The sequence below is a fragment of the Sinohyriopsis cumingii genome, chromosome 9 (genome assembly GCF_028554795.1).
Source record: "Sinohyriopsis cumingii isolate HCF-2022 chromosome 9, ASM2855479v2, whole genome shotgun sequence".
Lineage (NCBI taxonomy): Eukaryota > Metazoa > Mollusca > Bivalvia > Unionida > Unionidae > Sinohyriopsis > Sinohyriopsis cumingii.
The window spans coordinates 88,482,811-88,506,672 of NC_142969.1; the positions used below are offsets into that span (position 1 = coordinate 88,482,811).

The 23,862-nt window shown below is 33.8% G+C and overlaps 3 long non-coding RNA genes across 3 annotated transcripts in view; 2 read left to right on the forward strand and 1 right to left on the reverse strand.

Annotated features, from left to right (window-relative positions):
- LOC149792190 (uncharacterized) overlaps positions 1–7,630 on the forward strand; it is a 109,250-nt gene extending 101,620 nt beyond the window's left edge. The window contains exon 4 of the long non-coding RNA XR_016423517.1: positions 7,598–7,630. This is a non-coding gene — a long non-coding RNA (uncharacterized LOC149792190). The remainder of the gene's footprint in view (positions 1–7,597) is intronic.
- LOC149792193 (uncharacterized) lies at positions 1,246–7,568 on the forward strand. Its single transcript, XR_016423279.1, has 2 exons — positions 1,246–2,096; positions 7,243–7,568. It is a non-coding gene; the product is annotated as an uncharacterized LOC149792193 (long non-coding RNA).
- Positions 7,631–19,157: 11,527 nt separating the features above from the next.
- LOC149792194 (uncharacterized) overlaps positions 19,158–23,862 on the reverse strand; it is a 61,803-nt gene continuing 57,098 nt past the window's right edge. The window contains exon 2 of the long non-coding RNA XR_016423518.1: positions 19,158–21,016. This is a non-coding gene — a long non-coding RNA (uncharacterized LOC149792194). The remainder of the gene's footprint in view (positions 21,017–23,862) is intronic.

Consider the following 23,862-nt stretch of genomic DNA (forward strand, 5'->3'; position numbering starts at 1 on the left):
GGAATTGGATCAAAATTCACATGCCTTTGGTGCACTCTAGGATGATTACTTAAGAATGCATTTATTGGTGGTGAGAGACTAAATACATGACTTGATACTTGTGTTTAGTATTAATTGGAAGGCTGAAGATTAGTAATCTATTGACATACATATCTTAATTGTACCATTTAATTTACAAAATTCAATGTAATTTGCATTGGTAAAATGTGTAGCACAAGAAAACTCATTATGAATCAGAGATAAATAATATCTTTGTTTTGTCTGGAGCTTGACTAATTTATTGCACATTTCTGTACACTACTTTGTCTTTAATCCATGATTATTCACTGCCTTCGGATGCATTTCATGGTGAAAATTCACCAGCTGGATTTAAACGTGGTGAATATTGCTAGCGATTGTTCTGCAAACCCTGTATGTCACAAGGAGTCAGTGTATTCAAGGACTCATACAGTATTTACAAGTTCTCATTGATATTTCAGATGAAAATGAAGAACTGAAAAAAAGATGAAAATCTCAAGTGGAAACCTTTCTGTTCAGCCATCTCATCCAAAACCTCCTGAAATGGAGAGTATTTTGCAGACTCCAATATTTCCTCTTATCCTGCTGGTATTTTCTATTTAGTTTATCTGGTCTCTTTTTATCAATTTATTTTATACCATGCCACAATTTAAAATTCCTTATCAAAAGTATGTATAAATTTCATCATTTTTCTGTCTGTTTAATAAGATGTGTTGAAGAGTACTTACTTACTCATGATGCTGTATATATGAGATTAGATGTTTTGTTAAAAAAGAATGCATTTTGTGATATATTGTATCACTGCCTTATATACAGTGCTCATTGCAACCAGTATGCATTTTGTTTACATGACAAAAAATGCAGTCTGATTTCTTTGTTTCTTTTTTTTACTGCAATTAAGGACTAGTGATTATTTTTATACATTTAGCTGCATCCAGAAGGACAACACCATCACCATCCCCATCCACTCTTGAGTGGAGAATATACAGATTTATCTCTGCCAGTTCCTCTGCAAGTAGTAAGTATTGAGGATGGAATAAAATGTACATTATAGAATAATGAAACAAATACTACAGGTGTTGACTTTTATATAATCTCTTATTTCATTTACAGCTCTCTAAATACGAATAAGTCAATTATGCACTGTATTCATGAATTTAATTCTCATCTAAGGTAATAGAACTGTTTTATGTTTGACAACATGTTGGGTAATTTGTGGCAGTACACTAAAAACACATTTTGTTGCATTTAAAAATGCTTATGTTCAATGCACGTAAAACGCATTGGTTTGTTGTCACTTCAGTTGATAATAGTCATGTCATCGTGTAGACATTTTGAATGTTAGAGTTCAATGCTAAGGTGATATACATTGAGACAACATCAAAATTTGTTTGGAAAATGGAAGATTATGACATGAAAGCACAAACTCTTGTAGCTTAGATACTGTTATTTCAGAACATTGTGGGATGTTAAATAATTAAATTATAGGTCATAAAACATACTGTTCAAGACTTATTTGTGCAAATAAACAATGAATTGTTTTTCATTGATGTGTCGACTGTTCATCATTCCATTGTGTTTTTTTTTATTTTCCTTTCTTATGTATACCATTGTCTTCTGTAAGTCAGACCCCTAAACCATCTACATTGAATGCAGACTTTACAGACACTAGCAGTGAAACAACATATCCAGGGAATATAAGAATAAAGGATTATACGGAAAAGTTTTATTTATTTTCAAATAAACTGTACGGAAACCATGTATTTCATTCCATAAATATTTTTCATTGTTAAACCCATGTTCACTGTATAGATCTTTATAAGGAGTTTATAATAATGATCTTGATCTTTCAAAACTAATTTCATCACAAATCTCTTACAGATTTCCAGTTCAATGTCCTTATGAAACTGGACACAAATATTGAGAATTTGTTGGAGCAGCTGACCCTCCTAGATCATACACAAGGCCCAGACACAGAATATAGAGAAGAAATTCTTGCAATGCCATGTGATTCAGTGGAGGAACTAGAGGGCCTTTGCCAGAGGTTGGAGGAGAATCCCAAACTCTCCAAGAAGATGGTAAATTGGGGCCTTATTTTCTATAGAAAAAAAACTGTTATAACCTTTATTTGCTGTTGTGAACCTCAATATACATAATGCAAGGTCTGCGGCGCCTGTATAATTATTTTTGGGGGTGGGGTGAACATATAGTGGTCATCTGTTTTGTCTTAAGGATGTAGGCCAAAACATGTTTAGTGATGAACATGTAACAGGTATTTTACTACATATACACTATCACATATTTTGTGGCTATTTTAATTCAATCCTTGAGTGAATGTCATTTATGAAGTTAATAGATTCACGGTGGTTAATTTATATTAGGATTGCTGTTAGTACATTGTGTGACCGATCCGGTGGCCTAGTGGTTAGAGCGTCCACCTCGGATGCGGGAGGTCGTGGGTTAGATCCCCGGTCGAGTCATACCAGAGACTTTAAAAATGGTACTAACAGCTGCCTCGCTTGGCGTACAGCATTAAGAGGTTAGTGTTAGGACTGGTCGGCCTGGTGTCAGGATAATGTGACTGGGTGGGACATCATGCTACATGTCTGCGGCATGATGCCCCAGTGCTAGACATCACTATAAACTGCCACATTGCAGACATCGTAGCGATATGACTGAAAAATTGTTAAAGCTACGTTAAAAATCAAAATCAAACATCACTGTAGATTGTGTTGCATAGTTAACCCTTTGCTTCCCATATAAAAATCTAAAATTTTACCTGTGCGTCCCATATGACGTTCGCGACGTCATACTCTTGCTCCCCATAAAAAAACACATAAACCGTAAATCAACGTCATCCTTAAAAAAATTATTCTCGCATTCCTGGAATAGCCTCAAAATAACCTAAATCATTTCTGCCGAAAGTCTGCATTTGTTATTAATGCCGGATTACTGTAAGTTATTATTTGAATCGTTTCGTGATAAAAACAACTATCGAAGCACAACTTGTTTTGTTTAATCAGTGCAACTTTTGCTTCGAATCTTTAAACATTAATATGTAAATACAAACATGTATTTAATCATCATACTTGGTAAAATTATTGTTCAAAATATTTAACTAAAATATTTCACTGCCGTGTTCCCGCTATATTCTTCATAATATCAGTTAAAAGTCACAAGTGAATCTGACAAGAGGCAGAAACGTAATAATGGCGGACATCGCATTATCTAGGCAGTGTCTGTTCATTAGACAGACTGTAATTATAATTCGTTTGGTATATACGTTAAGGAATATATAAAATTCATAAGAAACATGATATAAACATTCAGTTATTAAATATTTAGCTCTTTAAAAAATAATAGTCTGAACTATATTACACAATGCGACGTTGGATAAATCAATGTGGTATAGAAGGTCAAGGTTACTTTTTCATATGACTCATTTTGTAATGATAATAACATAACACAGCCAAGAAAATCATATCTAACAAATAGAAAACAATATTACCAGTACATACTAATTATTACAACCTATAATTATCAATAGTTTTTTTTTTTTTAAAACAGATTTAAAAAGTGAGTGGTCATATTAAGAAAATCCCCGTTTCTAAAGATAGATGCACCCACATGGCATGCGTGGCGCCATTTTACTCTTGGTCGTAATGTGATTCAGTTGGATATAGGAATATATTTCATGCAAGGATGTACTTTAATGATTCATTTCATCGTTGATGAAAAACTCAGGTACTGTTTTGTCGGAAACAATGAAAGTCAGCATCACATTTTTGATTTTATTACATCTTTGGAGCTTGAAATTATTCGTACTTTACGTGTGACTAATATTTTAGATTTGTTTCATGCGCAATTCAATGTTCTTCACAGAATAATATTTTATAAAGTTTATACATGGCCTTATTAAAGCTTATTACAAATATTTCATAGTGAGTTCTTGTTATTTTTCATTAGTGATGTGGTCAAGGAAATGTAATTATATCTGCTGTGAGAGGAGGAAAAAAAACTTAATTAGCTAATGTTTCATTTCATTGAAGAGCTGATTTAAAATATAAATATGAACTATTTAGCAAAGCACTTGTTCTCAGACTTTCACGTTGATGAACAAAACAAACAAACATGAGAATAAAAAAAAACTATCATTGTATTGGCGCACATCACAGCTACTCCTCTACCATGACCATGCTTTGATGAAACAGGCTGTGACATTCTATGCAGCATAGATGGACGTTGCAAACGACACAACCAGATTTGGTTTCTTTACGTCTTTTTTCTCCATGCTTGGTACAGTATTTGCAGGCAGATTTTTTCCTTTTAAGTGTCTGCAGTCTGTGCGTCTCAATATTGGCCTGTGTCACTGGGGCTACAGATTTTTGATGCATGGCAACCTGCACTTGAAACTTCCTATGAGCTGCTTTGCCAAATTAACTCGAAAATCTAACTGTCTGAATCCTTTTCTTCTTTTATGGCTCTAAGGATGACACTCCACCATTGTTATAAAACCATTGATGATACATATATTTATAATGAAATGAAATATATATCGCCACCATTTCTTTGAAGATCGTCCACCTGGATATTTGGCCCTGAGTTGGTCGCATATGTCAACCCCTCTGTAGTACTGTTGGTAATTTGTGATGGCCTTTGGACAGTTAACCAGTCGCACTGTCCCATCTATCTGTTTCCTGTTAGCAGTATCAATGATGGTTGGATCTGCTGCTGTGGATAGGACTATCACTGTTTTTTTGTCCTTCCACAGTGTGGCTGTCAGGTTTCCATCCTGTCTGACTAAATGGTCCCCTTGCTCCATATATGGTGGATATTTAAATTCCTCTGGGAAGCCTTTACGGTTTTTCCTCATGGTGCCACATGCATATATTGCATGTCTCAATAAACTTCGAACCAGTCGAATGGATGTAAAAAAGTTATCAAAATATACATGATAAAATTTTCCTCTCAAAGGCATAGTAAGCTTTTGCACAACTCGATAGCCAAGACCCTTCATGCTCTCATTCATTTCACCTGTATCTTCCTTCCCCTGGCAAAACTCGAACTGGTGACAAAACCAGACAAACTATCACAGTGCATCCATACTTTCAGGCCCCACTTGATTGGCTTTGATGGAAGATACTGCTTGGCCTTGTGTTGTCCCTTGAATGCAATCATACCTATAAAGTGCATTATCTTCTTAATAAATCATTTAATGAAGTATTGTTTGAAATTTTAATCTAACCTTAAAATAGGATCAGTGAAATAAAAGTCAATTTATGTTTATTTTTAACTTATTTGTATTATTATGAAAAGGTATGCATTAAATATCAGATATTCATGAATCTAATGTTTAGATTTATGCATGGTGATTTGATAGATTAGAGTTGTGTGGTTATGGATATATAATGTATGTTTTTGTGTGTATATGATATGCACACATGAGTGGTTCTTATTGGACATACAAATTAACATGAAGTTATTTGTTTTAATTTTTATAATTATCACATTAATGTAATGATGAAAGACAATATAATATGTATGCATACATGTATGTATGTGTATTTCTTTAAATGATCTCTATATGTGAGTCTTTCTGCTGTGCAATTTACTGTTGGAAAGAAATACAATATTTGTAATGAATGTAGAAATGTATAAAAACCTTCATCAGTGGTTTGATGTTGGCGAGGCTTGTATGTATTCGCAATGTTTGACAGAACTTCATCCAGTATTGGACGGATTTTGCGAAGTTTGTCATTGTCAGGGTGATCAGCAGAAAAATCGGTGTTGTCATCATTTAGGTGAAGGTACTGGAGGAGTTTTTCAAACCTTTTGAGTGGCATTACATTTTTGATTCCTTCATTTGATAGAAAATTGTCATTCGACCAATACAAACTATAATCAGGAGCTTTCATTATCCCCATGAATATCAACATGCCAATAAAGGCAGACATCTCAAGCACACTGGTCTCTGTCCAGTTTGCATCACTGATTCCTTGATTCACATGTTGTTCAGCTGCAAATTGATTTGTTTCACTAACAATCTTTTCAAAAAGTCCAACTGGAAAATATAAATGGAAATAGTCTAGTTCTGGTGCTGTTTCCTGCAATTTATGTGATGGTTCAGACTGCTGAGTAAATGGACTTCTGTCTACATCTTACACGTCTGCAAACCAATTTGGCTGATCATCATCAGTGTCACTTGAGTCTGATGACATTTCAATGTCGATATCTGATGACAGAATTTCAGATCCTTCGTCATTAAAGGCATCATTGTTTATAAAAGCTGGTATTTCGTTGGAACTGAATCCAGAAAAATCGTTTTCACTGCCAGACAAATTGCTGTAATCAACAGACCCAATGACGAGATCAGGGAATTCCTTTCGTAAATAAACAATTTCACTTCCGGTATCGTCTGTTATACGACTTGATTGAAACTCTGCATATTGAAATGAATGGAAGAAATGAACAACAAAGATGTTCTTAATTTTGTTATTTTATTTTATATGACACGCAAATATGACAGATATCTTATTTTAAACACGTTAAAACTACATTATACATTACAATGTATGGAAGAAGACTTGCCGTATTTGCCGCGCATTCGGCGAATATGAATTTCCACATAAAGAACATGATGACATCATGAATTTATACTAGTAATGTAAACATTCGCATTATAATTGGCAAAAATGACAAGTATGAGTAACATACATCTGTTGAAAAGGCCATAATATTTACATCGAACTGAGGTATTTTTGATGCGGCCGTGGAAAACCCCTCTACGTATATTTGTTCGGTTAAATTTAGATTTATAAAGTTCTGATGTTAAGTAATACGTCATTTAAATCGAATGTTAGTAAAGATGATTTATGTTTTGACCAGCGTTTGGTTACCTCACGGCGAATCAACGTTTAAATGGAAACTTGTAACATATTCATAGCATATATTGTGTAATGCGTAGAAATGCTTAGATGGAGGCAAAGGTAAAAGCGTAGTTAGGCGTAGACGGGGAGCAAAGGTAAAGGCGTAGAAAAGCGTACTTGGGGAGTAAAGGGGTAATGTTATCAAACTTTTTTCAAGTTAGAGAAAATAAATTTGCTTGCAAAAACATGGCAAAAAACTATATACAAGCATATTTTGTCACATCGATCATGAAATACTACTACTGCTAATAATTTCAAAATCAAAAAATAGTAATATTATTATTATTATTATTTTCAGATATGCTACTTGAAATCCCTTGGCAGGTTTACAATTGGGGATAATGTCTGCAGGATGATGAAAAAGCTTGGAACAAAAAGACTGGCCAGAGTATAGTCCAAAGGGACGTAAAGGGAAAAAAGCATTTCAAAAACTTGTGATATGTCAGGTTTTGATAAGTAAGTATGGCTTGATTTAAATTGTGTTTTTCATGTGACTTGCCAGAGATTTTTAAATGAATTGATAAATTAACTTGAGACCACATTTCAAAGTACGTGTTTTAAAAAATATTCCATTGATTATTGCTGGCATTTAGAAAAATGCAATGCATCCTTTGTTGTGAAACTTATTTTCAAACATTGTATTACTCTTGCAGAAGCCTGCTTGAAAAATAATGGCAAAGCAAAGACAAATGGAATGGAAGAGGCCATATCAGAGACCCTCAAATGTGCACCCAACCAATGAGAATGATAAAAAACAAGGTAATCCGAATGACTCTTATTTCATCAATATTGGATTCAATTTCGTCTTTTAAAGCATAGTATTTGCAAAGCGGATGCATTTCTATACTGATAACAAAATCAGCTTATCCTCTTGCCCAGGACTATCAGAGCTAGAGTACAGCTAACTACAATATACATACATCTTGTCTGATCGGACAAGTGCCTCCATTTGGAATTTTTATTCACGTGAAATATTTGAACGAAATAAATTCATCTTTGCGCAAATTGATTGCACCATCCACTTGCCAGAAATGAAAGTAAGTGCAAAGTTATCTTGTATCTTGGCTTAACGATATTAATGGAAGCACAAGTGCAGTGAAGAAAATTTCATACATTTTTATAATGCTGATTAACATGACTTCTGCATATGTAAGTAGTGCTGAGATGATATGACTTTATTTAAGCATTACAATTTTGTTTTAATTTGCAGGTGCCTGAGCAGAAGAAGTAATAGATAAACTTTACAGTGGAGTTGGAGACTGATTCTGATTTATAATCTTAATTAAATCTAGAAAATAAACATTAAAGTGATATTAAAATATATGCTGTATTGTTTCCTTCCTTCATTTTTTTCTTAAAAACAAATGTCTGAACCTTTAGTCTGTAAATTCAGTGGATTCCTTACCAGCCCATCTACTTTTACCTTACACCATGCTACTTTAAAAAAATGAATTATCCCCATTAGGGTAGGTCCCCCAACCCCCCACCCTACTTTGTCAACTTACCTGCCACATTTAAATCTAATGGAAGGCCCTGCTGTGAAGCCTGTTAGTAAAATTACCCAACAAGAGGATTTCATACATTTGCAACTCCTAAATGGATGGTAATGTTTTCATTTTTGTAATGAAGATTTGGACATTCTTGCCACCAGTATGGAATATGTGTTTCAGAAACACAAGCAGCTTTCATCAGATTTGCATATAGGTTTTATGTGTTGTGAGTATGTTGTAGGAATTTTTTTTTAAATAACATTATACAGCATTCCAGCGAGTTCACCAAATCACATTGCCACAACGTTATATGACGTTGTCACAATCTTATGGCAATGTTATTTCAACATGTAACTGTTAGCTCTGTTACACCTCTCCACGACGATGATACTGACAGCCTGGAAGAGGAACCCTCCCACAGACTATTATGAAAGCAAGTTCAATTACAAATTTTACTAAATCTCTCTAGGTCTTCATTGCTTTCATGGCCAAATACATGGAAATGGAAGAAAATGAGGGAAGATCATATGATATGATGCCAGTGGAAATGGCAGAAAAGTGTCTGTATTGTTCACCAACTACACCTTGTTCTTACAAAATGTGGCTGTTATACATTCCCATGATGATGTCACTGACAGCCATCAGTGAGGAATGCCCCAACAAGCATAATACAAATTGCTTCCATTGTAATTGTAACAATTCCATTCTGACCGCTCCGGTGTCCTAGTGGTTAGAGCGTCCGCCTCTAAAACGGGAGGTCATGGGTTCAAACCCCGGCCAAGTCATACCAAAGACTTACAAAAATGGTATTAACAGCTGCCTCGCTAGACGCTCAGCATTACGAGTTAGTGTTTGGACTGATCGGCCTGGTGTCAGGATAATGTGACTGGGTACAACATCATACTACATGTCTGCAGCATGATGCCCCAGTGCTATACATCACTATAAACTGCCACACTGCAGACATCGTAGCAATATAACTGAAAAATTATTCAAGCTACGTTAAAAATCCAATCACACACACACAATTCCATTCTACGATCTAGAACCGACACTAATTCCGTACTACAGTTCTTGCATTTCAATCCAATTTTGCTTTTGAAATGTTGTGCCACTCGATTCATAATGAACCCATTCCATTCAAACACTCGCAAATACTTATTATTCCTGTTTACATCTGAAAAATATCTATATAAAAAAAACGTGTAACTGTGTTTTATGCAAGGGGATGGACATGCACAAAAACATGCACCTGAAGCTTGAATAAAACCCCGACTTTGGATAAGACTTTACCCATCGATTGCCCCAGCTTGGGGATAAATTCAGACCATGGCGATTTATTATATATCCATTGACTGTTCTAGCTTGAGGGCAAAATCCAAACACATCCCTAAAAGGATAATAAGTATAACTGCTCTTTACCTTCTGTAAATGCCACTTAAGCTTCCTGATGCTGTTGTATCTGCCATTTGACAGAATCACGAACGTAGATATATTTCTTAATTGCCTCTAGTTGTTGAGCTAGTTTAGCTGTATGGAATTCGATAGTGCAGACTCACTCATTATTAATATTACAACAGTGATTTAATTACACATCACCTGTCAGCAAACCAATGATAAGTCAGTTATTTTATAACACATCAACAAGCTTGCCCCTTGCACCCCCCTTTTTATTTGGGCACCTGTGGACATGAATCTCCAAGGCTCAAATTGTCATTTTTAATATAAGATCTCAACATTTTTAAGGCCTTAATTTTAAAGACTAATCCTTAAAACCCCCAAAAGGTCAGTTCACCCCAGCCCGTCTGGTGGATACAAGGCTCAGATCGACATTTTACGAGGTTTGTTTACCCCTCTCCCTGCTGGTTAGAAGAACATAATAAATACAAAGTAGAACCTTAGTATGCATTTTCTTTGGCCATGTTTTTCATTTCTTCACACTTGTTTTGAAATCCTTATGCTATCAACTGGGTCACTAGCATTCGTTTACAGCCAGCTTTCGTTTACAGTAACAGCAAGTATATATATATTTAGGTCAAAGGAAACACAATAAAAATGTTTGATTTAACAATGTCATATTTGCCTCAGATCTGTGATCCTGAAGTGAATATTAACTGTCCATTTATTTTCTTGTTTTTTCTTTACTAAGAAATTGATAATAGAGATTTCTGCGATGGTGAAGGCAATGTAAAAATTGGTTACTATAACATACTTTTTACGCCATGTTTGAAAAAATAAATCCAATGGAAAGGTTATAGTCTGAAAATCTTCATTAAATTAAGTTAATATAGGGGAAAAAACTTTAAGAGTTCATAAATATTTTTCAGTGCTGAATAAAGATATAACATCACACTTTCTGCTGTGATTTTCATAGTTTCTGGCAGCATGAAAAAATTTCTAGAACTATAATGCATAAATGTTCTCAAAAGATTGTGTTAATATGGGGGAAAAATCTGTTATGAAATAAACCGACAAGATCTTGTATGAATTCATGTTATCTTTAAATATGATATTTGTGTGAAAATATCTGGAAGAAAAAACAAGATGGTGCCACTCACACATAAAATGTGGTTGCCACAGTGGCCATATTAAGGAACTTTTTATTGCTGCTTCTGAATGGATAATTGTGTCAGCATGTCAACATGTGTACAAAATACTTATGTTGATGCCTAGCAGGTCCTGAATGAGAATTATGGTACTGTACAGACATCCTATAAGGCCACCAATGTGGCCATCCTGAAAATCTTGTTATCACTACTTCTCCTGAATGAATCGTCATATCAATGAAAGACTTCTTATGTCTAGTTGGACGTATATGAAAATAGTGCCAATCTAACCTCCAATATGGCTGTTTTAATGGCCATCTGGAAAGCCCTTTCAGTGCTACTTCTCCTAGATGGTTGGTCATTTTGAAATTGTGCTTTCACTAGATGACCTATTTGATGTCTAGTTGGCCGTAGATGGAACTCTGCATATGGTTTTGATGTCTAGTTGGTCCTAAATGTGTTTTTTACCCATAGACCTCTAATGCTATTGTAGTTGGTTCCTTAATGAAACAGCTGTATAAAATTAAAAGGCCTTCTCGCTTTCTACCAAGTTTTGACAAAATTATATTCACCAGCTAGGATTTATTGGTCCTCTTTTTTATGCATCAACCTTGGCATATGTAGTTAGCTAAAACAGTGTTTTGAACAATTAATTGCCCTCTTGCAAATCAAATCCCAAATGCAAGCTTTTCCCAACGTGAAAGCTCCTTATATGAGTAGCTAAGTATTCAGTAACTGAATATCCACATCCACATGCATCAACTCAGAATTAAAAGTTGCAAAAAATATACAAATTGGAAAATCTTACTTGAGACATGTGTCACTTTGTATGGTGGATGTTACGATTTAAATGCAAAAAGGAATTTGATTGGGTCAATTTATTTAAGCTGTATTCAGTCATGGGGCCCTCGGTTACAGGATGGTCTAGGCACACACTTCACCCAAACTAATCAACTCTCTCTAGTCCAACCAATGCGTGTATATGAGAAAGCTTGCCAGTAGCTTTATGTGTGTTGATTTCCTCCAATAAATATGCTGGCTGCCATGTAAAGCCTATAATGTCCTGAAAAATGGTGTTAAGCTCCATACAAGCAAGCTAAACAATCAATGATGTAATGGAACAGTAGACACCATTTTAGCTAAATATGCCAATAATTCTTTTAGAGACTTGGTTAGTGATGATGGCTTAAAATTGGCTAGAGATTAAACAGATAAAAGAAATGACCATTAATGGCACTGTAAAATAACAAATGGGGGAAAACAAAAGTTTACTGCATTTGAACCTTTTGTTTTTTCACAGTTTCAATTTAATTTAAGTCATAAGGGACCTTACTTTGCCTTACCAAACATATAGCAAGTTATTACCTCAAGCCCTAGCAATGATAATGCCTCACAAATGAGCAGTCTTTTATACAGTCTCAGGTCTGAGTATATTTCTAGCAATATTGTATGTCCAGCTTGTTTATAAATTTCTTTCCCACAAGGTACAGTTGTCAGAGAGACACGATACAATTCAACAAGAGTGGTAATGAAGGGACAGGCATTATTTATTTATTTATGCAACATCCCAAAGAGACATTGCTATGTTTGAATCAACCCTGAACGGGAGAATGTAGCATCAGCTGCATCAATTAACATATTATGACACACACAAAATAATGCAAGGATTGTGATCTATTTATGAGTGTAATGGGCAGGAATTACTGTAGCATGCTGGAGGAAGTAATCCAGAATTTATTAATATCTTCAAGCTAAATATAGTAAAGTTTTCATCTGTAATCTGTGGAATCGTTTTTGCACACATTTGCAGGAATTGTCTTTGGGTCATCGTTTTACTTTTTCTTCGTCTTTCCTTCTTATGGTATCTTGATAAGCCTTATGGTGCCGTGCAGATGCACTTGATGATTATCACAGCTAGTGGCATTGTATAAAATCTTCTGGGATCAGATGATTCAATGCAAATTCCACATAATATATCACCGTCCTCATGTTTGCCATCTGACTTACTAAGTTATTTTGCCTAAATAATAATAAAAACAATCTGGTCTGATGTATTGATAGTGTTCTGAATGACCATAATATATTCTCTGTATCTACCCTAGAAAATCCTGAGTGGATCGCTGTTTGGTTTGAATAAACCAAAGTAATCCAATGAAAGGCACTTTACAGACACAAGTGTCTGTTTCCTGTATGCAGTGATTAAATGATAGTATTATGTCTTTATTTTTTAAAACTGATGATACATATGATCACCTTCAATGTGCAATATTAGTTATATTAATTAACGAGCGGGTAATATTTGAATTTCAAAGATAAAGCGTATGCCATGATCACTTTAGCAGGATGATTTGTCAAGTGAGGTGATCTTTTCTGTTAGAATAAATATTGTTAACTAAACTATTTTCGCAAGTTATGACATAAGAATGATTCAAAGAAAGAAAATTCATTCAATTGAACATATAAAATGTAAGACTGCAACAGAGTCTAGATGAACTATTTCTTCAGAGACATCATCCAGACTCTGTGGCAGCAAAAATATCAAATAGGACACACCTAAGAGACAATCACATTTTCAGCTACAATGGTTTGACAATTATCAGTGGCTTGAATTCATTGGCTATGAAGGCAAAGTGATTTGCAGTTTTGCAAAAAAGGTTCCCAAACTATCACAGATTTTAAATTCTACCAGTGGACTTGTAAGTGTAACTGACAAATTCAGGATTTAATCAAGCATGTCTCATGATAGTTTTATACCTACTAAAGGAAAATGTAGCTCAGTATATCCATGACACTTAGGCCAGCATGTACAAAATATTCCTCACGTTACAGTTGCTAACACTCCACTAAGAAATGTCATTTTATAATAAATAATAATGTAATGGAAAAAAAAAATCAATAAAGTGATTGCACTCTTTAACATAGCCTACTACCTAACTCAATAATGAAAATGATTTGGTTCATTCTATCTTTGTGTTTTATGGAATAAATGCATACATCTGATTGAATTTTAGGCAAGAGACTGAACTTTTGGGTTAAGTTAAAATGTAGGTGGAACAAATGCATTTTCTAAAACCACTTGTATCAGTGTGCATTGTGACTTTTCTTTAAGATGACTCTAAATGGTACTGGGTATATATCATTTTCTTCAAATGCACACTGTTGTCTTCGATTTGATTTGATGACTTACAGCTATACTGTCTACACAGTAGGCCTCAGCATCAGGAAAAAATATGTATCCTTCAGTTACAGCTGAAATAAGTTTTGCATTAGCACCTGAATCAGACAAAAATGGTTGTTTTCTGGTGTGTGAATAGAAATACTAAAAGTAATACAGACAAAAGCCATATGAAAACCACCAATTTGCTTGCATGTGTGGCATACAAGTTCAAAGATTTGCTTCTTGTTTATTTGTGTGCACACATTGTTCAACTCATAAGATATTTTAAGAGCTATTTCTCTATTGTATGCATAATTCATTTACAAATATGATTAGTGGGCCACACCGAAAGCCATGCTATTAGTTCACTTTTGGCAATGTGGTAACGTCAGCTGAAAAGCATAATCATCCATTAAAAGAGCATTATGATATGAACTTTAGGTATTTAGAACATATAGATTTTTCTTTTCCAAATGGAGTCCAAGTAATTATTACCCAATCCAGGTATAATTTTGTACCAAGTAAAGAACAAAATAAGATAAATCTTCATTTATTTGCAATTGATAATACACTTCTTAATAAATATAAACTTTTACATTTATTTTGTATCACTTGAATAAACAATATTTCTTTCAGTTCATTTTAAACTTTTAATTTATATCACTTGAGTAAACAATATCTCTTTCGTTTCATTTAACACTTAGAAACAGGTTCTTCCAGTTACAATAATCAACTTTGGAAACAATAAACAAACTGGAACTTTTGACCTAATTATATTACATTTGCTAGGGTTAAAACAATAAATTCCTTAACATGAAAAATTAACAGTTCCAGTTAATCAAACACAAAATCATATTTTATAAAGGGTGTGAACTGTTAATATTTACAGGATAAAGCTTATAGTTGCAAATCGATTGAAGCTTACATGTTGCAGTTGCTGACACATATCTATTTCCAGCACGGTTTGCATACATTCCACCTTTAATAATTTTGTTACTCCCCCCCTTCAGTAACAAGTATCAAAAATCAGGTACATTCTAAGGCAAAGTTTGTAGCTTGTGTACCACAGTCATCATAGAGACAAAGATGCAAAACTTTATGATGCTTGTCAAAGGAAGAAAACAGTTTGTTGTTTTCCCAAGTTTTGATCCAGTTAACTTGAATTCTCAGACCATCAATTGCTACAACCCCACTAATTAAAATTGTTAGGGAATAATGAGAACTCACCCCTTCAGTTATCTGTGTATATATATATATATATATATATATATATATATATATATATATATATATATATATATATATATATATATATATATATATATATATATATAATTTTAATAACCAAGAATACCGCATGTCTAGGAACATTATAGCATTCAATCGTAAAGTCAGAACTGAGATGAAAGAATTAAACAAGCATAGTACATGACATAATATATCCATAAACAATTGACTGGGAAAAATACTACAGAACACTATTTCTGCTGGCAGTAAGATGTTGAACCTATATGTCATAAATATTAGGTTGGACATCTAGGACCAGTAATATTCATAAAATGGGCAGTACCCACCCCAACCACCCCCCCAACCGCCCCCCACCCAACCTATCACAGCCTTTATAGTACTTGAAACAAATATTGAGTAATAGTAAAACAAACTCTGAAAGTTATTAAACCAATTTGTTATATTTTCATAACTCTGCTTAGTAAACTGTGCAAGCAGACTTAAACATATCAGTGTATGACAGTTAAATTGAGCTATAGCATCGATTAACAGAAGCTACGAATTCATCAACAAGTAGTAAACAATCATCTTCACAATAAATGTCAAACATTAGCATCCATAAGCTGTCAAGACAAGTTTTTACACTGGATATATAATCATTAATTTATTTCAAACAAGCTGTGAAAAACGAACCTGACGTCCGCTATATGTACGCTGGCCATTGCAAAGGATGCTTTAATAGATTAGTGTTTATCGTCGTGTCTTGACAAACATTTTGCGCGCGCACACCTGAAAGTCATGCTATATATTTGTTACTTGTGAACGTATTTGTGGGCAGTACGCTATATATTGTTCCCCGTGGCCGTATTCGCGGGCAGAATGCTATATGTTTGTTCTTCGTAAACGTATTTTTGGGCAGTTACTTTGTCAACTTCAACCTAAAGGTCAAAACTGCCCATGAAATTTATATATCTGCCCACGAACCGAAAACATGAATAAGACTATAACATAAGTATATATACTTATTTAAAACATATACATAATTACTATGTAAGAAATACAACCTATGTATATATATTTTGATTTGAAATGTAAACTATATCATGTCCTTCCCGTAAACCCACTTTCGGGATGACTGCCCATAACGCACCTAAAACGTGTATGTAATTATGTAAAAGATACATACACAGAGGTGATGATGTATGTACTTTGGGGAGATCGCAAAATATTAAAATTACAAATCATAAAGAATAACTAACTGTGCAAGACCTCTCTTATTGTTTTGCCTTTCCCACAGGATAATGTCCAGTACAAATATGAACTTATTCCCGGCATTCGGCAAGTAGATTATGAAAGTCATAATAACAATAATGCGAGTGTTTATTATCTTCAGCATCAAATTGATGACTTGTGCTAGTAACTGATGACGAGATTTACAACTATTACAATTGTACGAGATAGGTGAGGGGGAGCATGAAATCAAATTCAGTTATTTTTTATTCCTACTTTTTGAACATCTGACATTATCAGTATTCAATTGTTTACATGTAAAATATTGCATTGAAACCGTTTCAGATCACATATCGTAACAAGTTCATGATGTCACCTCCAAGAAGATCAAACAAATAGGACCAAAGCAACACTGCTGAATCTATATTATACATCAGATCAGCACCATTTTTGTTTGAAACAGACTAGACATCATACGTTTTTCCGTGAAGACCCAATGGCTATATAACTGTCTAGTATGGGGTAGAAAAACGATTTTCAAGATGCCTACTATGCTGGCCGTACCTAACATCAGATCGGCGCCATTTTCTTTTAGGACCAAGACATTACAAGACGTCTGTTGGTGAGAACCTAATATTGGTTCGACTATCCACTCAAAAGTAGCGAGAACAATATTGTCAAGATGGATGCTGTGTTGGCCATGTTGACTGTTTAAGTGGCATCATTTTCAATAAGAACCATTTAGACTACGTGTGGTAAACTTTCATGGCAATCCTCAAGGTGGAGTAGTACCAGCAGACAATGCTTCTTTACAAGTTGTTATCTTCAAATTTTTGTATAATGAATCCAATGAGCATAGTTCACTTAAAACGATTGTGCATGTGAATATCTGAACAATTTCATTGAAATTTATTGTAAAATATCACCCCGGAAACAAGGCATTACCGTAGAGGAGGATGACAAAATCTAGGGACTCTCCATCCTAAATTGTTCTAAATTATGCACCAATCATTTTAGACTAGGGATGGGAGCGGAGTTCTGTACAGTTGTACATTTCCGTTCACTTTCACAGCTCTCCTTGATTAAAGACATACTCTATTTCAGTTTGAAATACATTTTTAGACCAATGGTAGCAGGGGATCCCTGTAATGCTGTAAACGTCAGGTTACTTTTCACTGTTCTCAAAGGATCAATTGTTACAGCGGTATTTTGCAATAAATCCAAACTTGGTGGTGGTTTGTCCTTGTACGTATTATACAGGTGGTACAATGCAAGAATTTTTTCTCTCAATAGATATGTGGGAAGTAGCCAAGACTCAAGATACCGCTGACATATAGAAACGTTTCTTTAAAAACATGTAACTACGCTTGTGATGTATATTTAATTTGTATTTGTTGGCCATTATGATTATTTGTTACGTAACTCTAAATTGTGATATTGACCTTGGTCAGTAAGTGAGTTTAATACATACCTGACAAAGCTCTTATTTTTGTGTAAACAAAATAATACATAACTAATATTAATATATGATTTTAGGTTATATATTAAGATAAATATTACCTGAGATAACTGTTTACTTGAGTTTGAATTTAGGACAATGGTGTTCCTCTTGGAAATTCCAATGTAATTGCTGCATTACATGTTCTTAACTGAAGTTATAGTAAGAGACCTGACCTTGTTTAGAACTTAAAATGTTCTCAAAATAACCTTCATACTGGTTCTGTCATTAAATTTTGGGATATGTTTACAATGGGAGAAGTAACAGAACTTCTTTATTGCATGTCTTAACTCAATTTAGGTTGCATTTCAGTTAATATTTCAGAGGTTTCATTTTTTTAAAGTATTCACTGGAATTTCAAGGTACTCGTTCTCACTTCATAGACTGAATCAACATTTTGGAAATGTACTGAATTGATTTAAGACATTTTATATTATATCACCCCGATATATGAAGACTGTTGGCACATTATCACAATCGAGGATATTGACATATCAAGTTCAATATTGGCATTTGTTTGCATCACTACTGGAATTCATTTGAAGAAGAGAAAGAAAACCGCAATTTCAGAAAATGGAAAGAGAGAGAGAAATAAAGAAGATGTGCAAATGGAGTGTGTGTGTGTGTGTGTGTGTGTGTGTGTGTGTGTGTGTGTGTGTGCTATTTGAATATTTATCATAGCTATAACAATTTTTCAGTCATATCACTACAATGTCAGCAGCGTGGCAGTATATAGTGATGTCTAGCACTTGGGTATCATGCTGCTGTCCTACCAAGACACATTATACTAACACCAGGATAACAAGTGCCAAATTAAACTGTTAATGCTGAGCACCTAGCGCGGAAGCTGTACCATTTGTATGTCTCTGGTATGACTCAGCCAGAGTTCGAACCAGCAACTTGCCATATCCAGGACTGATGCTTTAACCACTAGGCCAACGGAGTTGTCTATAAGCAAATGAAAATAAAAAAGAAGAGATGACAGTACAGAGAGAAAAGGAAAAAGGGGAAATGCAATTTAGATTTAAAACAAATATAACTGAAAAGTAGAAAGCGACTCTGCCATCACATGAACGATTTTATTTTGACTCTTTCATAAATAATAGGTTAGTATCAATTGTTAGAGAAGAGGATGTATATGCATATGGCCAAGAGAGCATTGAAATATATGTACAAAGTGTACTTATTGGCAAAACGAATACAATCTACACTTCGTTGTCATTGCAACAAAGTATTAATTATGATGTGGTTAAGGTATATATCTTGAGGGATGATCAGCTGGTACCTGACATATATCAACACAGGTAAGGAATTTCAAAATTGAAACTTAATAGACCTATATTGCAACAAGTAAGTGCGTGATATTTCTGATTGCAGAAGATTGAAACATAAGCAACATAATACAGACAAACTTTAGAAAGGCTCCTATCATGGTCACAGTCCTGTACTGAAAGCAATAAATCTCTTGGATCAAACAAATCAGTCTGACTTTAGTTTTGAGAATTATAAGCGATTTATGTTGAAAGGTTCTATATCATATGTAGGTAATTCTAGCAAACCTATCTCGATTAAAATATTAAGGGACATATGAGCTTCTCAGACTCCTTCATTATCAGGTGCATTTCCTGTATCTGAAAAAAAAATCTGGCTTGAGTTTTCTTATTTAGGATGTAAAGTCAAGCTTTGTTTTTCCTCTCAGTGTAGTGAACTCATGCCCGGTGGATTAAAAACGCAGTGATACACCTACTAAGCTGATATGGCCACCCACCCAATACTTTTTGAAGCAAAAGAATTAAAACTAAATAACAGTAGGAAGTTGAGAAGAAGAAGAAAAACATTAAATGGTTAAATTTCATTATAATTCAATTGAGCCAGATAAGCATGTATAAATATGACATATTTCACTGCATACAGTAAATGTTCATCACCACAAAAATGTTTAATATGAAGGATGCAGCCCAAATAAAGTCACTTCAGTCAATATGTATGTCATTAATAAATAAATACAAAAAGCTGGCCACAACTCACATATTGAGCCCACTCATGAACAACATTCTAAATGTTGGTTACAATGGTATTAAAGTGAAAAAAAGTAAACAAAAACTGTACGATTGAGGGTAATCAAAGGGTGTTGACAGGTGAAAGAAAGGACATCAACATCGATCTAAAAATGGCATCACAGAACACAAATGCAATACTGCTGCATTGTTGCCTTTAAATATCATCTTACTTATCATTACTCTATGCATGGACAATCTCTATTATAATCAGATTAGGTAGTTCTTTCCAAACTTGATGAAACGTCACACTGTCAATTTGATTATCGAAGGAACATCAAGGCGCAAGACAATTTCCTTTGTAAACTGTAAATGTATTTGTGTAATTCAAATAATTGCATCTTAACATATTCAAAGAAAGAAGCAAACAAAGTGTAAGTTATATGCGCTATAATAACAATTAGATTTTTTCCCTAAGTGCAAAAGAATGATAAAAATGAGACGTGGGAATCAGACATTTGACCACACTTGAAACAGGTGCATAATACAAGTCAAGAATATGGATGTGATATAATCTTATCGATTAACATTTTACACATCTGGAAACATAACCGTTGCATCAACAGATTTATCTGAAAGATGTTTAATAAGTTTTGCCTTCTATTCAGATAGACTTAGGTTAGAGCAATACAATAGTACTAGACTTGCATTTAAGGTATAGAATGTCCCATTAATCTGGCTCCATGGACACCTTGCCATAATAGGTTCCTTCTTCTTTGCCTCTTCACATGCTACTCTTCCTGGTAGTGAAACATTTATTATAAATTGTCCCAGTTGTCTTTCTACAGCTGCTTTCTCCTCCATTGACCATGCTATTCTCGTCATTTTCTTAAGTTTTGCTTTCACACTTGACTTGCAGTTTTTTTCCTAAAACGAAATATTCCCTTTTACTTTCAGATATTACATTCCCCACACATTGATATCATTCGAAATAGGAATTGTTCATCTGTTTACCAGGTAAAAGTTGTTCCATTTAAACATACATGGAACCCAGAGAAGGCACTTTTAATGTGGTTACTCACCCAAAAATATAACTTAGAAAATTCTTATCATTTTAATATATACTCTGTGAAATCAAGGTACCGTGGCATATAGTTTTATAACACTGCCTTCCCTGGGTACAGGTATGTTTAAATGGAACAACTCTAAGCAATGTAAAGAAACCAATACTGACAATAGGAAGCATTAACAATAGGGTCTTGAGTGCACACTGACTAAAATATTATTGTAACATAATATTAATTTGTTTTAACAGCAACAGCTACTAGTGAATATCATCTACAAGCACATCAAATGTAAACGTTTTAACCTGATTATCACAGCCATAAAGTTTATGAGTTGTAGCCAGTAGAAAACGTAAACTAGTTGAATTGTTAACATCTCTAGCAACATATCAAATCAAAAATGAAAGCATGCACCATTAACCAAATATGATTTAGATATACTCGAACAAGTAATTTTGACATAAGATGTGCTCAGTTTAATATTGTGAGATTCAGTAATCACAATTTTTTGTTAAACCATCTTGAAGGTACAGATGATAGCATTAACAGCGATTTTTTTTTCATGTGAAATTTTGTAGTATGTAATAAATGTATTTCTGATGGTGCTATAATGTTCGGAAATATAATTATTTTGATACAACAAAAGATCCAAGCAATCTAGAATGATGCATTTAAATAGCATGTTATAATCACGTAATTTCAACTTATAGATGTTACTAAGTGGACATCCTTAATACATGAGCTCGTCTTCCAATACAGATTATGACGGGTTCTTGCAATTAATTGTTTGTGGTAACCATCAATAAAGGAATTCACAGTGTTAGTGTATTTTTCTGATCACATCTGATGATTTGTTTAAAGCATTGCACATCAATATATTTCAAGTATTACACTCCAGGGGCAAGAAGTTTAATATATTATCTTCATAACATTCTGCTGTTATATAAATTTTATTCTCACTGTTTTTTTTTTGTTTTTTGTTTTTAAATTTGTATTTCATTACATGCTATTGTAATGTAACGTTGTATGTTGGACTTGACCTTGTCCAAAACTGAGTTCATCGTCTGGTTGACCTGAACTGATATTTTATAAACTTTGTTTTGTAAACAAATAATACATAGCTAAAATATTCTATATGTGTATAGGCTTAATATCAGGTTCAATATTAACAAAAGAAGTAGATATGTTTGTTTGGGTCTGGGTCTATGTTTTGAAATTCCCTTAGTTTAATTCGCATAGTCCAGGTTCTGCTTTCTAATAATAACTAACATTTGTCATTTTGTAAGCATCAGGATCATTCTAGAAATTAACTATCAGTTATGTATTAGGTTTTCTTTAGAAAATGCTAATCGTGACCTGAGGTCAAGTATAGTACTATGTAATCTTGTAATTGAGAGGATTTTTCAGTCATGCTTTAAGATCTAGCACTTTCAAGTTGAATTATTAGTTGTGTTCGGTATTTTATTCTGGGTTGGAATCTTTTTCTTCAAATTATTAAATTCAAGTGATTATTTTCTCTGGAAACACGACAGTTCTCTGAAAAAAATCTTGGATAGAGACAGTCACTGGAATACATAATGAATTCAAACCTGGAATTATGCTACTGTGATTCAACAAAAGACTGTTGGAACGTGAACACTCCATAAGCTACTACAGGCACAGCAACATCCACAGTTTTGGATTTAACTTATTCAGGCCTTTAAATAATTAAGACTTGTGTCTGTAATTCTAGGATTATTTGGGATTTAATTAATAATACCATACATTCCTTTTAATTACAATAATCAGAAATATTGGATTGCAGTGGGAAGAAAAAATGATCTATATGTAAAATGAGGTCATTAAAAAAATCAAAGTGATTATATTTAATCCAATTAACTTAAATGCCTTTAATTCAAGCTGAATGTTATTTATACCTAAACCTTGTGTTTTACATCATTTTCATTTTTTCTAGGAATAGTTATCAAGCCCAATTTTGATATCTTCCAAGAAATCAGGATAATCAGTATTTGGATGCATCAACAACAAATTTACGTTTTTACTATGCAATAGAAGTTAGAAGACTTATAAGAAGCTGCTACTAGGGTACCAGCCAGTCATACCAAGTAGGGAATCACCCAGATACATACTGGTGGAGGGTCCATGTACTGCCTGAATAATCATTGATCTATAGCATAAACTATCAGCATTCAACAACAAGGACAAGTTTCCAAGAAATTCTCGCATACAGTCCATATTGGTTAAACTGCTCATATTTGATTCTGTGTGAATCATACAATGTTTACTATGATGCCTTTCTCCTTACAGAAGTAAATACAGATCAAATCGGGTATTTTTTTTCTTCAAAATGTGTTGACCATCATTTTAGTAGACTGAAGAGTTGTGGAAGACGAGATATGCCTAATATTTGTGAACTAATTGTAAATTTTCTTTAACAAAGTGGTTAATAACTCTTGGTGGTCCAAAACTTAAAAAAAAATAAACTGCTTGGTGGTCCAAACATTTAAAAATAACTAAATTAACTGATTCTATCTGGATATACTTCCTGAAATAAAAAGGCGTAATGGTAATTTCAGTACGACCAAAGCAATTAGACAACGTAACATGAATGCAACAGATATTATTTAGGAAATGTCTGTGTGATTTAAATTTTTAATGTAGCTTTAAAATATTTTCAGTTATATCGCAATCATATATGCAGTTAGAAAG